Source organism: Acanthaster planci, linkage group LG10 (genome assembly GCF_054643075.1).
Source record: "Acanthaster planci isolate LZ-2023a linkage group LG10, COTS_SCS, whole genome shotgun sequence".
Lineage (NCBI taxonomy): Eukaryota > Metazoa > Echinodermata > Asteroidea > Valvatida > Acanthasteridae > Acanthaster > Acanthaster planci.
The window spans coordinates 13,258,539-13,271,317 of NC_141786.1; the positions used below are offsets into that span (position 1 = coordinate 13,258,539).

The 12,779-nt window shown below is 39.7% G+C and overlaps 2 pseudogenes across 1 annotated transcript; one reads left to right on the top strand and one right to left on the bottom strand.

The window, feature by feature from the left end:
• The first annotated feature begins 451 nt into the window (after positions 1-451).
• On the top strand, positions 452-6,383 carry LOC110990144 (uncharacterized; annotated as a pseudogene).
• Positions 6,384-6,523: 140 nt separating this feature from the next.
• LOC147797832 (uncharacterized) lies at positions 6,524-10,962 on the bottom strand (annotated as a pseudogene). The gene is made up of 4 exons (XR_015426816.1): positions 10,952-10,962; positions 9,891-10,036; positions 9,063-9,271; positions 6,524-8,590 (listed from the first exon to the last, which is right to left on the bottom strand). The product of XR_015426816.1 is annotated as an uncharacterized LOC147797832 (transcript).
• Between the last annotated feature and the right edge of the window lie 1,817 nt (positions 10,963-12,779).

Sequence of the window (12,779 nt, forward strand, 5' to 3'; positions counted from 1 at the left end):
ATGAGAAATTGAAGCGGGTACAAGTCGGCACAAGGAAGAACAGAACATGGATGCGTATGTATGCATGTACATGTACATGTACATGGACGTACCTGTACATGTACATGTATATAGGCTGAACGTGTGCATGTAGGCTTACTATTTTTATGCATTCTACATGTACGTGTACGCAAGCTCAAGTTCTGAACAGGGCTGGGGAGACGCGCGCGGGCGTGTACGACTGTGTGTGATTTATCATGAATAGGAGGGTACTTGGCAGGCATAGCGCCTGGAAGTATAAGGTCACTCGCGCAGCGAGCTACCGGAACCCTCTGTAGTCGCGGGGTCCGCAAGGGGGCTGTCCTATAACGTTCAATAATTTGGGGAATGACTGAAACCACCCCAGAAACACTTACATCGGAATTTTCCCTTTTGTATTCCCCAGGTAATAATTGGGAAAAGTCACCTGGAGATGGGTATGGAGGTTCAAAAGTGGACATTTGCTTTTCTACTGTTCAAATAGCAAAAAAGCAGATCGGACGTTTTTACACAACGAATTTTTTCGCTTTCCTTTTTCTGCTTTCTCACAACCAGAAAAGGAGATCGAACTGTTTGTCAAGATGCAGTTTTCTACTTTTTCATTTTCTTGCTACCAGAAGAATGGAATTTACTTTCAAGTCTACAGTGGAGGTTCAAAAGCGGACATCTACTTTTCTGCTTCTCACAAAAACTGACTATAATTGTATATGGTCCAACAGTGGACTCTTGCTTTTCTACCGACAAAATAGGACAAACTCGTACTGAACGTTTTTGTGAAAAGCTTTTTCCATTTTTTGCAACCAGAAAAGCAGACTGAATAATAAACTGATAACCATTTCCTTGTTTTCTAGGTTTTCTTCTAAAATAAGATTTTCTTTAATTTATCCGACATTATGTTTTTTACTTTGCTTCATGGAGAAAACTCAGTGAACAGATTGCACAAAATCTGGTTTTTTTTTCATTTTCCTGTTTTTTGAGAGCAGATTGAACATTTTATACCAAGTGGTCCCAAAGCGGCCATCTGCATGCTGTCCTTCGAGGCCTATTCGCCGTTGCCCAACTGGTCCATCTATCCAGCTCATCATACGTCACGATCGGTTGTCAACGGGGCGGAATTTGTCCAATCCACGAAGCTTTCGGAAACACTTGAAAGATAATAGGACATCATTGCGTGCCCAGACAGGAAGTTCTTAGGTTCATGAATTTTGTCCAGCATCATTATTCCTTGGACCCTGCGCCATAAGGGCCAGTCACGGTCCGCGCTATCAATGTAGGCTTTGATGAGTGTCCCCCCCCCCCACAAAAAGATTCACACTTTTGAAGAAAGGTGCGTGTTTAAGTTTTTTTTTTTTGAAAACAGGAATCAGAAGAACATAAAGATTCATGTGTCTGTCGAATTATACTTAAACCACCCGTCGTAATTATACTTAAACAACTCTTGAAGTAATAGGCTGCTTGGAAGGGTGAAATTTTCCTGGCCAATAATCCTTTGTTTTGATCACCAAAAGGGCTATCGGTATAGTAGTTTTGATTTCCCATTCAGTTGTCGGCTGTGGAAGATTTCCTAGACAGGAAGCAATCTGCATTCATCAGAGGAAATTCTTCCGGAGTGGTTTCTTCGTGTCAGCTGACTCCATCTTTGTATATTCCAAGTACTATTCTTAGCCATGAGAAAGCTCAGTAAAGGTACAAACCCTATTAAGCGGCTGACGAAGATGGACGTCACGGCCATATAGACAGCCACCGCAGCGAGGACGATTTTCAAGAACCAGAAGTGTTCTTGGTAAAGGGAACAGAGAACGACCGCATGCTAAAACTGAAAAAACACCAAATGTCTGCGGGAACTCTTGCACGCATAGGCCTACGTCGATCATTCTTTACCGGTCTGATGACTCGGTCGTTGTTCGATCCTTGCTCTGACGGAACTTTCAATAACTTGCGTGCATTCTTGACATGGAAAGTCACAGGTGATGCAGCAACTCAACGGAAGTGCAACCCATTCTCCTTCGGAGGTAGCCATGGCCATGGGAGAGTTGGAAACACCTCAGATGAGTTTTTACCAGGGGCCTTTTAAGAGACACAGACATCAAAAGAGATCAATGCAGTGGAAGAGTACATCAAAATGTTTGATTGCATCAATCCAAAATACGAAGAAAATAGGAGTACAAACATCTTACTTGCTGGGCAAAGGGATTTTTGATCTGGCCGTCCCGACCTGTTCGTTTTTATTTACTGTTGCACCTTATTTTAAGCTTCTCTAAATGTTTTTCTTTTGTGGCTTTTCTATCAGGATCACCAAAAGATAACACTTTCACCAAAAACTTCATTGTTTGTGAGATTCGCGATGGAAAGTTACTGGAAATTATGTCAACTACCCTGAAGCTTGGTGATGATGCAACTACTCGTGAAATCAAAAGACTTCTCATCCAAGAATTTGATTTCTTCAAATCAGCAAAGAGTGAAGGGGCAATCACACTACTAGACTCTGAAGGGCTCGAAATTGAGAGCACAAGAGGTAAGATTGTAACTTGTTCAAATTCTTACGATTCTGATATCCCCTTGTCATGCGTGGGTAGTTGAGGAGTGTTTCCGATTTATTAATCTGATATGGAATTCAAGTCTGTCGGGTAATAACTTTTGATCAATTGGATTTGGAGTTGACCAGATTTACACGCACTTTATTCGTCAGAAAAGATATTGTATACTTTGGAAAGGGGAACTGTTCATATTTGCACCCTGTACTACCCCTTTTTCTTTTGTTCCATTTGAATAAGTCAGAATTTACCTCTCCCTCTAATTAACGGGCAAATGCTGGCCTTTTCTAACCATAAGTTTAAATCACCACATTATAGATTTCTCTCGTTTCCAAATTTTGTGACTAGAATTTTTGGATTATCCATTCTACAATTTACACAGACGGTAACAAGAACACATTGTTAGTGTGAGGCCCTATATTTTGGGGCGTTTAAAGATTCTGCCAGTTTTAAAAACGTGGGCCCTCTAACTTTTTTTGGCATATTGTCTTATTTGTTTAGGGTCTGCTTTTGACTTGCAGTAATACATGTATAGCGGAACTGCCATGGGAATGAGGAGATGATCTATTCATAAACCTACCAGGAAAAGCACACAGAAGTAAGATGTCATTACCTTTGGGATTACCTTAAATACGTTTAAAATTTAAGGCCGCGATAAGAAGTATCCTGAAGAAGACAACTGAGGATGCTTTTTATCGCGGACTTAATTGTTTTTGCCTTATTAAAGGTTTTTGTTTGTTTCTGTGTTTTTAGGGCGATACTTTTGGGGAACAAATACAAAGATCAAAGCTGTACGAATTGCTGACTGGTTGAAGCGAAAACGCAAGGGTTTGAATCTTGCAAGCACATATTCCTCATCTGACAGGGAAGCAGCACCTCTGCATGAGGAAGCACAGGTAGTGACGCTTCAATCACTTTCTGAAGGTGTAGCAAAGGTAGAAGAGTTGGTGAGGGGCTTGTCTAAATAAAAAAATCAGTGATGATCTTAGAGCAATCTTCAAATGCAAATTTGTTTTGAAATCAACAAACATCCAGTTTTCAAAACAAAATGTTATAATGTGGCAGGTTGTTACGATTGTTCCATTAAATGTGACAGCCTTCAGTCGTGCATTCTAAATAAGTCTGAAGCCCAAGAAGAAGCTGATCCTCTGGGCATGTATTCACAGATGCCCGCTGTTCGTGGCTTATATCAGATTGCTGGAATAGATATGACTTCAATTTGCTGCTTATTAGCTACTAACTCATGTTGGAGGACCGAGTAACTACAGTTGAGTGAGCCGTTACGTTTTGTGTTGACCTTCACTTTGAAGCTGTTCTTAAATTAGAGTTTAATGTTTGTGGTTGTTAAATTGCGGTTTTGAGAAAAATTCAGAAATGAGGAAGGCTCCTTTACGTAAAATATAAGACGGATTTGGAAACAAAAATTCAAATTGGTGCTTCAAACTGGACTGCTTGTGTTTGGAGATATTGTTGCGTTCCCTAAATATCAAGTCGATGGTAGCATGGACTTTATTAGTGTCTACGGGATTGTGATATTTGGGGTCAACAATTAATAAAAGGTGAACGTGAAACAAGGGGTTTGGGTGATAGTCAAACTGTATTGTTGGTTTATTGCTCTCACTTCTCTTCATCAAAGTTCAATGTAGGGTTGAAGAAGGTGTAGCTCAACATAATACAACACACAAAAGGCAAAGTTACAGAGAGGCGAATTTGTATATGAGTGTAACTAAACTACAGTTTGGCAGGACCATTGGAAATGCAAGTCAGACGGAGTGGGTTACGGTACGTGTGTGTAGCATCGCACAACTAGGCTACACTCATCGGGCCGGGCCGTGGTGGGAGCTGTCCCGGACCACCACGGTGACTGGCAAGGGCTGGACGGGGCCAGCGCCGGTATGTGCCGACCGCATGGCCGCTCAGACCGCAATGTGTTGAGCGCAATGATAAGATCGTCTCACTGTGTACCATTAGCTCAGCGTAGAGACGGGGAGGACTGGGCTAGTTTAATACCAGGACAAGGGTGGCGAGGGACAGGGGGCCCAGGGTTGTCTCGCCCGGCAATCGGTTCGGACGTAGCGATGACGGGCCGCTACGACTCTCGCTAGCACCCTGGGCTAGTTCGTACCGCTCTCGCAGCGGTCCAAGCTAAGCTAGCTGGCCATTCATATGGTTACATTTCTTCGACATAAGGATAGTTACTATCGCACTTCTCTCGGAAAGGGTCCAACCGCCGCACAACGTTAGGTTCCGCTCTCCCAGCAAGGGTTTGGTCCGCCGCACCTGACCGACGAGCTAGAAAAAATCTGCTGTATTTATAGGATTCTAGAAGCTTAGGAATTAATAAAATATGAGCGTCGCCAAACAGCTCAACCAATGAACATCTTCCATCTCAAAGGGTCACATAACTTTCTGCTAGAGTCGTATAGGCCTACAAGAATCTAAGTGTCGTGTGTAAAAAGGTAAAATACAGAATAAGAAGTCACGTGAACAAAGTGTAGAGCCGGGTGTGTGAAAGTGCTTACCAGGTCATGTGTGGCGAATGATTGACAGTTACAAAGTCTGAGGTTTCTGAACATTAGCATTTCAGGGAACCTTACCACGCCCAACCACGCAGCCACATGGAGGGGAATTTCGACATGCCAAAACTGAGCGGAGAAAACACAAGGACAAAGGAGCAAAGGAACACACGAACACGCCAGAGTACAGCATGAATAACTTAATACAAAATTAGCGTCTCTGCTACATGTCCATAACGCATAGCTGAGCTAAATAAGAGACCCTGAGAAATGCAAGAACCAAGAACGAGTAAAACTAGGGGGCGCTAGAATTCCAAGATTTGCGGGTGCGCAACAATATCAATCGTACAGTGTACATTTTTATCGAACTGGTCTTAGGAGACTTTTGGAACCCAGTGGAGATAGACAGGCTACCAGTGATTAAACTGGGTACTGAGTTTCAGAATACACCGTCACTCAATTTCTGTTTTGGGAAACCCCTTTTAAGCATGTAATAACAGATTTTTCTCTTTGATTATTTAATGTTACAACCCCAGTTCAGGCGCAAACATGTTACTCGCTTAAGCTGTTCTTAAATTAGAGTCTGTTGTTGGTTGTTAAATTCTCATTTGGAAAAAGAGTTTCAAAAATGAGAGGAAGGCTTTTTTAGTAATATATTAGACATATTTTAAAACAAAAAAATTTAAATTAGTGTTTCAAACTGGATTGCTTGTGTTTGGAGATATAAATCGCACAGTATACAATTTTACCAAACCGGTCTGAGGAGACTTTTTAAACCCGGTGGATATAGACGGGCTACAAGTGATTAAACCTCGGTGCTGAGTTTCTGAGTACACGATCACTCAATTTCTGTTTTGAGAAACCCCTTTTAAGCATGTAATAAAAGATTTTTCTTATTGATCATTTAATGTTACAACTCTAGTTCAAGTGCAACATGTTAGTTGAGAATTTTTAGTCAAATTTTTCTGTGTGCTATGTTATTGCATTAGTTAGACTTTTTGGTATAGGCTAAGGTGTAGACACGAACAGCAAGATCGGAAAACATGACTGATACTGTGCAAGAGTAAGCCTCATTTCTTTTGTGTATTAGATTTCAATACACCCCTCATTCCCTTTGCTTATATTAGGACCCCTGAAACTGCCAAACTGAAACTTATTGAAGTCTTTTTGAGCCATTAATGAAAACCACTTCTTAGCATTTGGGTTATTTAATAGTTTATTATGATTCCGGTTAGGCTCGTATAATATGCTATGTTATTGTCAGCTATTGATATGAAGAACCTTATTACTTGTTCAATAAATGTTTGTATACAAATACTCGTATAATACAGTCTTCAATATTGTTATAACTTTTTGGTGTGAAGTATACACTAAGTTTTTTATTGTTGGGAAATAGAAAAAAAATCTGCGGTACTTTACTTCACTTGGGGGGTGTTGTGGCCACGTGCCCCCGCATCCAAGGTGCCGCCCCGCCAGAAAAACAATGCCCCCTTACTCAATAGACTGGTGCCCCCTGTGCTCTATCCCCCAAAAATTCTTAACAAAGCTGGGAGTACGCGCAGGTTTTTGGCCCCCCTTCCAAAATTTCGGTCTGGATCCGCCCTTGCTCGGAAATAACTATTTCGGGTGACATCGGCCGCACTAGGCCAAGGGCCCAATGCAGTTAATCGAGCGAAGGTTTTTTTCGCATTTCGTTTTGGCAAATAGTTCTTGCTCTTGGTTTTCCGTTTGTTCGTGTATAGTGCTGGAAATGTAGAGTGGGTAAATGAAACAAACGTCGGCTTATTTTGTCTGAGTCGAAAAAACTAAAGAATAATCAGGGTTTGGTATTATTCTTGACATTAATTTAGCAGTGTAACTGACCTCGTGGCTCATTGAATAAATGTTTCCGGTATATTCAGTTGGAAAAGAATCCACCAATCTGAACATATTCTCTCACTTTCTGAACATTATTTAAAGCTGATTACCAGAAATGTTTACGGAGTGGCTGAAATAATGCCTCTAAAACGTGTACAAAGTGAACGAGCCGAAAAATAAATACTGGAAATTTGAAAAGATCGAAAGTTGAAGGTTTTGCAGTAAAGAAAGATCCGAGTGCTGGGAACTCGAAAAACCCTAAGTTCCCTCAAGGCCTTCTAAGAAACAAGCAAATCCAAGGTTATTACATTATCGGCCGATTTTCAATACATTATCGGCCATTTGTCATTACAATATGGGTCGCTTGGGTTATTACATTATCGGTTGATGTTTATTACATTATCTGCCATTATTACATTATCAGTCGATTAGCCTATTACATTGTCGGCGGTAACATTTGGTGTTGGATGAGTAGTGGTTGGCTTGTCTTATGGATCGTCATTCAGTTTTACACCGAATTTAATGAGCTTAGCGTTAATTGAAGCGCCAATTTTAAAAAGTTGCACGGGAAAAGCTACAGTATCATTGAAGCAAAATGATTATCTCAAGGTCTATTTAAAGGAGGTTTCTCTTCTCTATCCACCATGATTAGCCAGCATTAACACGTTGACTGCCATCCAAGAGCATACTCGTAGTCACAGGTGTACCGGATTCTGTCAGTACGAGTATACTCGTAGAAAGCGAAAGGTTTTTGTATTGTAAGTTGAATACACTGGCATTACTGATAACGCCAAAAAAACGCTGCTGGCAATGCTGAGGGCATACATCTATATAATGTTTTTGTCAACATTATTTTTTTCGTGTTTTTGTCACCGGCAGTCAACGTGTTAACAGACACCCGATTTCAGTTTTGATTTTCATTGCAGTTAAGTCAAACATCCAACTCTGCTAATGTCCCCGTCAATACCCTCAATTAAAAAACGTAATGACCTGAAAGCTGTTAAATGACACAATGAAGTTTTACGGAGGAGTAAAATGTAGCAGATGTATTTTTTATTAGAAATTCAAACTCTAAATAGTGTACAACCTTGCAGAGTAAATGCGTAGTCTGAAACACAAATAATAATGATATATCGAACAGGTACAAGCATAGTTCCAACCAAAAACAATAGATTAGTCACCTTTTCCAAATTAGTAAACTGAAAAGAGGTTTAAAATAAAACTTTTGCTATGAATTCAAATTTACACAGTTTAGCTTAAAAGGCACAGAACGTACGATAAAGTCTATGCAAAGTTCTACTTCTTTGGAAATTGGCCATTTACTTTGCTCTACAATGTATTGACAAGGTTTAAAGTAGTTCTGATGCGACCCAGAGTGGTTTGTTGGAGAGATCGATTGTCTCCACGAACTGCGGTGTTGAAGCGTTGTTCGTAGGAGGGATAGTTGAGTTCGAGTCTCTGTTGACGCTCTTGAACCAGCTGTAAGTCATCACTTATTGGATCCCAACCAAATCTACCCAACTCTTAATCCGTCCTACCTTCTGCTGATAGTTTCAACGAGTTCTTCAGTGGTTGGGTTATGGACGTGTCTGGTAGATGCGGCTTGGGTATTTCGTTGGAAGCATTCTTCGGGAGTCCCTGTATTACCAGGTCTGCCAACTGATGCTACAATAAACAGAAGAATTCAAATAGAATAAAAGAATTACATTCCTTTACATGTGTTAATTTTAGTACACACAAATTCCAACCTCAAATACCTTCAAGGTCTAAGGAATAGCCTCTGTATGCAAAAGGGAAACCCTATTTGTCTTTTTAAACAATGCAGTGGTATTATGAAACTTACTGATTTGTCCGTTTGTTATACTGTAATGGATCTGTTAGTGCAAGCAGTTAGTTTTTACACTTTTCGTATCAAAATGACATACCGGTGCGTGCATGTGTATACAGCAAATGACCACTTTTGAACCTCCACAGTACATATATACCCAAGAAGGATCACTGAAAATTTTGTTTTGATGTTGGTGTATTGTACAAAGGAATGCCTACAGTCAGCAGCAAGGAGATCCAATACAAAAAAATCACACACTCGATAGATGCCTTACTTTACAAGAATGCAAGTAACTATCTTTAAGCCTACCTCTCATAATGTGATTGTTCCAACTTGATATAAACTGCTGAATGCCAATTTTTGCCACCTTGATGAGAATCATAGACACGCAGAATTTCTCAAAGTCATCCTGCATGTGGATAAGGCCCTGTTCCTGCATGTCAACAGCTGTCCACTTCAAGGGATAATTTCCACGTTCGTTGGTTTACTTCAGGCCATATTCTTTCGATTAGTAGATGCTAAAACAGTGATAAGGAGACACAAAAAACCAGGAAAGATTTTCACTTCAATTGTCCATGTAGGGTTTTACAATCAGCTGCCTTCTTCCCATCATTACATCCATCTGTAACCCATCCCTCTTATCACCATCCCATTCATTTCCCTTCCTATAGGTGCTCTGCCCCACCTCCATCTTGTCTGTATCTAAACCTTACATTTCCTAACAAACTGAAATGGTGCATATGTACATATATTATGGGAGTGCTAAGTATGAGTGTTTACATGTACATGTACAGTGTGCTGAAAATTGAGTATGAATGCATACAATGTACAAACCTTAGAGTACAACGATCAGTATGTCTTTATTCAAAAGCAATTCTTCACAGCATTAATTCCATATTAAGCTATGATCATAAAAATTGTACATTGTATGTTACAAAACAAAAATAATCTATTAATGAATGAGTGGACATACATAATACTGAAAACTCATGACCATGAACTACAGCACTCAAACATTAACAAAAACAAAAAGCTGCTTCTTTTACAGTCACTCCTATTAGGGTAAACCTGAAATCTTCCAAATTCAAAACCTGAAAGCTTCCAAATTCCATGTTTACAGTTTCCATGGCAACTGACATGAATAGATGACGATGCAACCCACGGGGGACAATTTCTTTCTGTTCGAAGTTCTTCAAGGTAGTCTTGAATGAAGGTTATGAGAACAACTCTGTCCTTGGTCCCCTCTCAGTTGGGTCCATATCCCTTCTCTGATCACTAATGGCCTGATAAAACATGAAAAAGACCCGTTAAATTATATAAAAAAAAGTACCATAGCATTTTGTCAGTGCTTGACTTTTTTGGTAGGGCCTTGCAAATAGTGTATTTAGTACCAATTAGGGCCCATCGTATTTTGAAGAAGAAATGGAAAAATGTTGGGTTTGATATGGGAAAAATTCCCAGAGACATTTGAAGAGAAAATCCGTGGCACTGAATCCTGATCCACATAATGGATTCACAGATAGACTGTGCATGTAACGTGGAAGAGATGAAGGCAGAGGTAAACTGATACCGGTACACAACTTTAAAACAAACTCCTATACTTGCACTTCTAGAAACTGAACAGGTGCCTTTTAGTTAAGTTATAATATGTATTAGGAAACGCTTTTAACATATTTAGAGTATTGAGCACCTGACATATGTTAGGCTTGATAAAAAAAAATAATGTGAAGAATGATCACAGACCAAATGAGCGTGTTGTAGATATCTATGTACCAAATCAAAGGAGGACTTTGAGACGCTTGGTTCAGAGTATGTGTGCATAGTTCTGTGCATGTGCAAGAAGGACCGTAAAAGAGGACCGATGTGACTGCTGCCATCAGCATCTCTAAGTCTCCCATTGTTCATGGTTTCTCACCTGAAGAATTTATCCACAATTTTGAAATTACATTTTCGTGGAATGGCCCACTATTCGCCCACTATAACCATTTCTGGCACAGACATGTGTCACGCCATACATTGCAAGATTTTGGTTCTGATCAAAATGAAATCTCTGGCTGTAATTATATGCAGTATACAGCCGTGGATTTGTTCTGTCAAGGGCACTAGCACGCCGCAAATTGTAGCAATAGGGATCAACTCTGGAGAGAGATTTTGATACTCTGTTGAGACCAACTCTTAGTCCCTTGGCCCTTAGGTACCCAGCAACCATCCTTCGTCCATAAAGTGGACCAATCTGCAAAGGACAAAAAATGGCAAGCCTCGTAAAATTCAATGACACGAAGATAATACGTTCTCTGTAATAGTATATGTTTTCGACGCAACGAACCCTTCCGTGTACCTCAAAAAAGTACGTTCACTAATAGCATTTCTTATCATGGATTTTGCCAGTGTAAAGTTTTGGGCCAACTGTAAATGAGCAGGGCATTAAAAAGTAACATCAAATTCTTATGTAATGTACTGTACATCATGCAGTCTGTTGTGCAAAGATTAATTCGCTTAAAACTTTTAAAAACGTGTGCACACTGCAGTGTGGGCTATTTTGCAATAAGCGGGCTGAGCATTTTTAATTTTCTGGCAGGACAAATACAGTAGATGCATCTATTATGTGATTGCCTCTACAGAAAAAACATAAATGTCTTACTTCCAAAATGGAGCGTCTAACACTTTCATCAAGCTCTCGGTCGCTGATATGAGACAAGTTGAATTTCTTGCAGAAACGCCCAACACTTTTAACTGATAACCCGCTTAATGTTGGAAAACGATGTTGCAGCAATCTGGCGATTTCCTTGTAGGATGTGCCATGATGAACTGCTCCTGTCACATGATGTAAAACGGCCGGGTCAAGTTTCTCCATTGTAACCTTATTCTGAGATTCAGGTTCTTGAAACAATGAAATCAAGTTGCTGAGTTTTCAAAAGTTTGAACAATGACGCACACAGAAATAACTGCGATCATGAAGCTTGCATACTAGAACTAGGTGAAGTCGTGTATTAGTGTATTAAATGTTTGCACTGTTTGTTCTACTGTGCCGGTGCGGTATCAAAACAATCTTTGTTGTTGATTTAGGATTATATAAAGAATAAACGAAGGTTTCAGTGATTTGTACAAGCATTTTTTATGGGTGCTTTTTATTTTATGTATGTTGGTTCGTACCCCAATTTAAAAGCCAGTCAAATTCTGAAATAAATCGTTGAGTTTACAGTTTGCCAATTACGTCTTCATGAAATAAATGGAATACCTGCTGGAGTTCATTTTGCCTTATCGAGAGAAGTAATTGAACGGCTTGATTTTATTTGATTTGTTTCGATTTATTCTCTATTTCACATAATATTATTACAAAATATAAATTAAAGTAAAGCCAACTCAAAAATTCCCAAAGTAGTAGGGATATGACAAAAAAAATTAAATTAACTTACTTCCATGGCGGAAATTATCTGTAAATAGCCTCATGCCAACATCAACAGTTTTTTCTCTTTATGTCATATAAAACAAAGTAAATTAGTTTTGGATACTCCATTTTCCACGGCTTCTACTCACAACTCATCTAATATCGCGTCCGTTTGCAAGGTCCCACTTCATCTAGGGGATTAACTCTCGGGTAAGTGCGAACATCAGCTTCAGCCTTTTTGGACAGGCTTCCGCAACAGTAATTGGTGATGTGTCATTTGTTTTGGAGATTGCTCTTTCTCAAAAATTAGAAATGATTCATCATTGAAAATTTCTTGAATAAAAAGGGGGCAGTGATTTGTTCAATTTCATACATTTCTCCCACTGTGTGATTTTAGTTGCTTGGAAATGTACAGTTCTGTAAACTTTCCCTTCAGGCTGTAGTCTTCTATAATTTCTCCAGCTACGGTTATAGTCTGGCCACTTGTAGTGCCCGATCCATTCTGTCTTTAGGTATTTATTCCAGATCTTATCGTTAGAGAGTTTCATCTTTCTGGCAATTGAAGACAGAAAAATGTGAAATATGTAGCTTTGCAAATTGAGGAGTTCTTATAAGGAGTCTGATGGCTACCTTTGGGT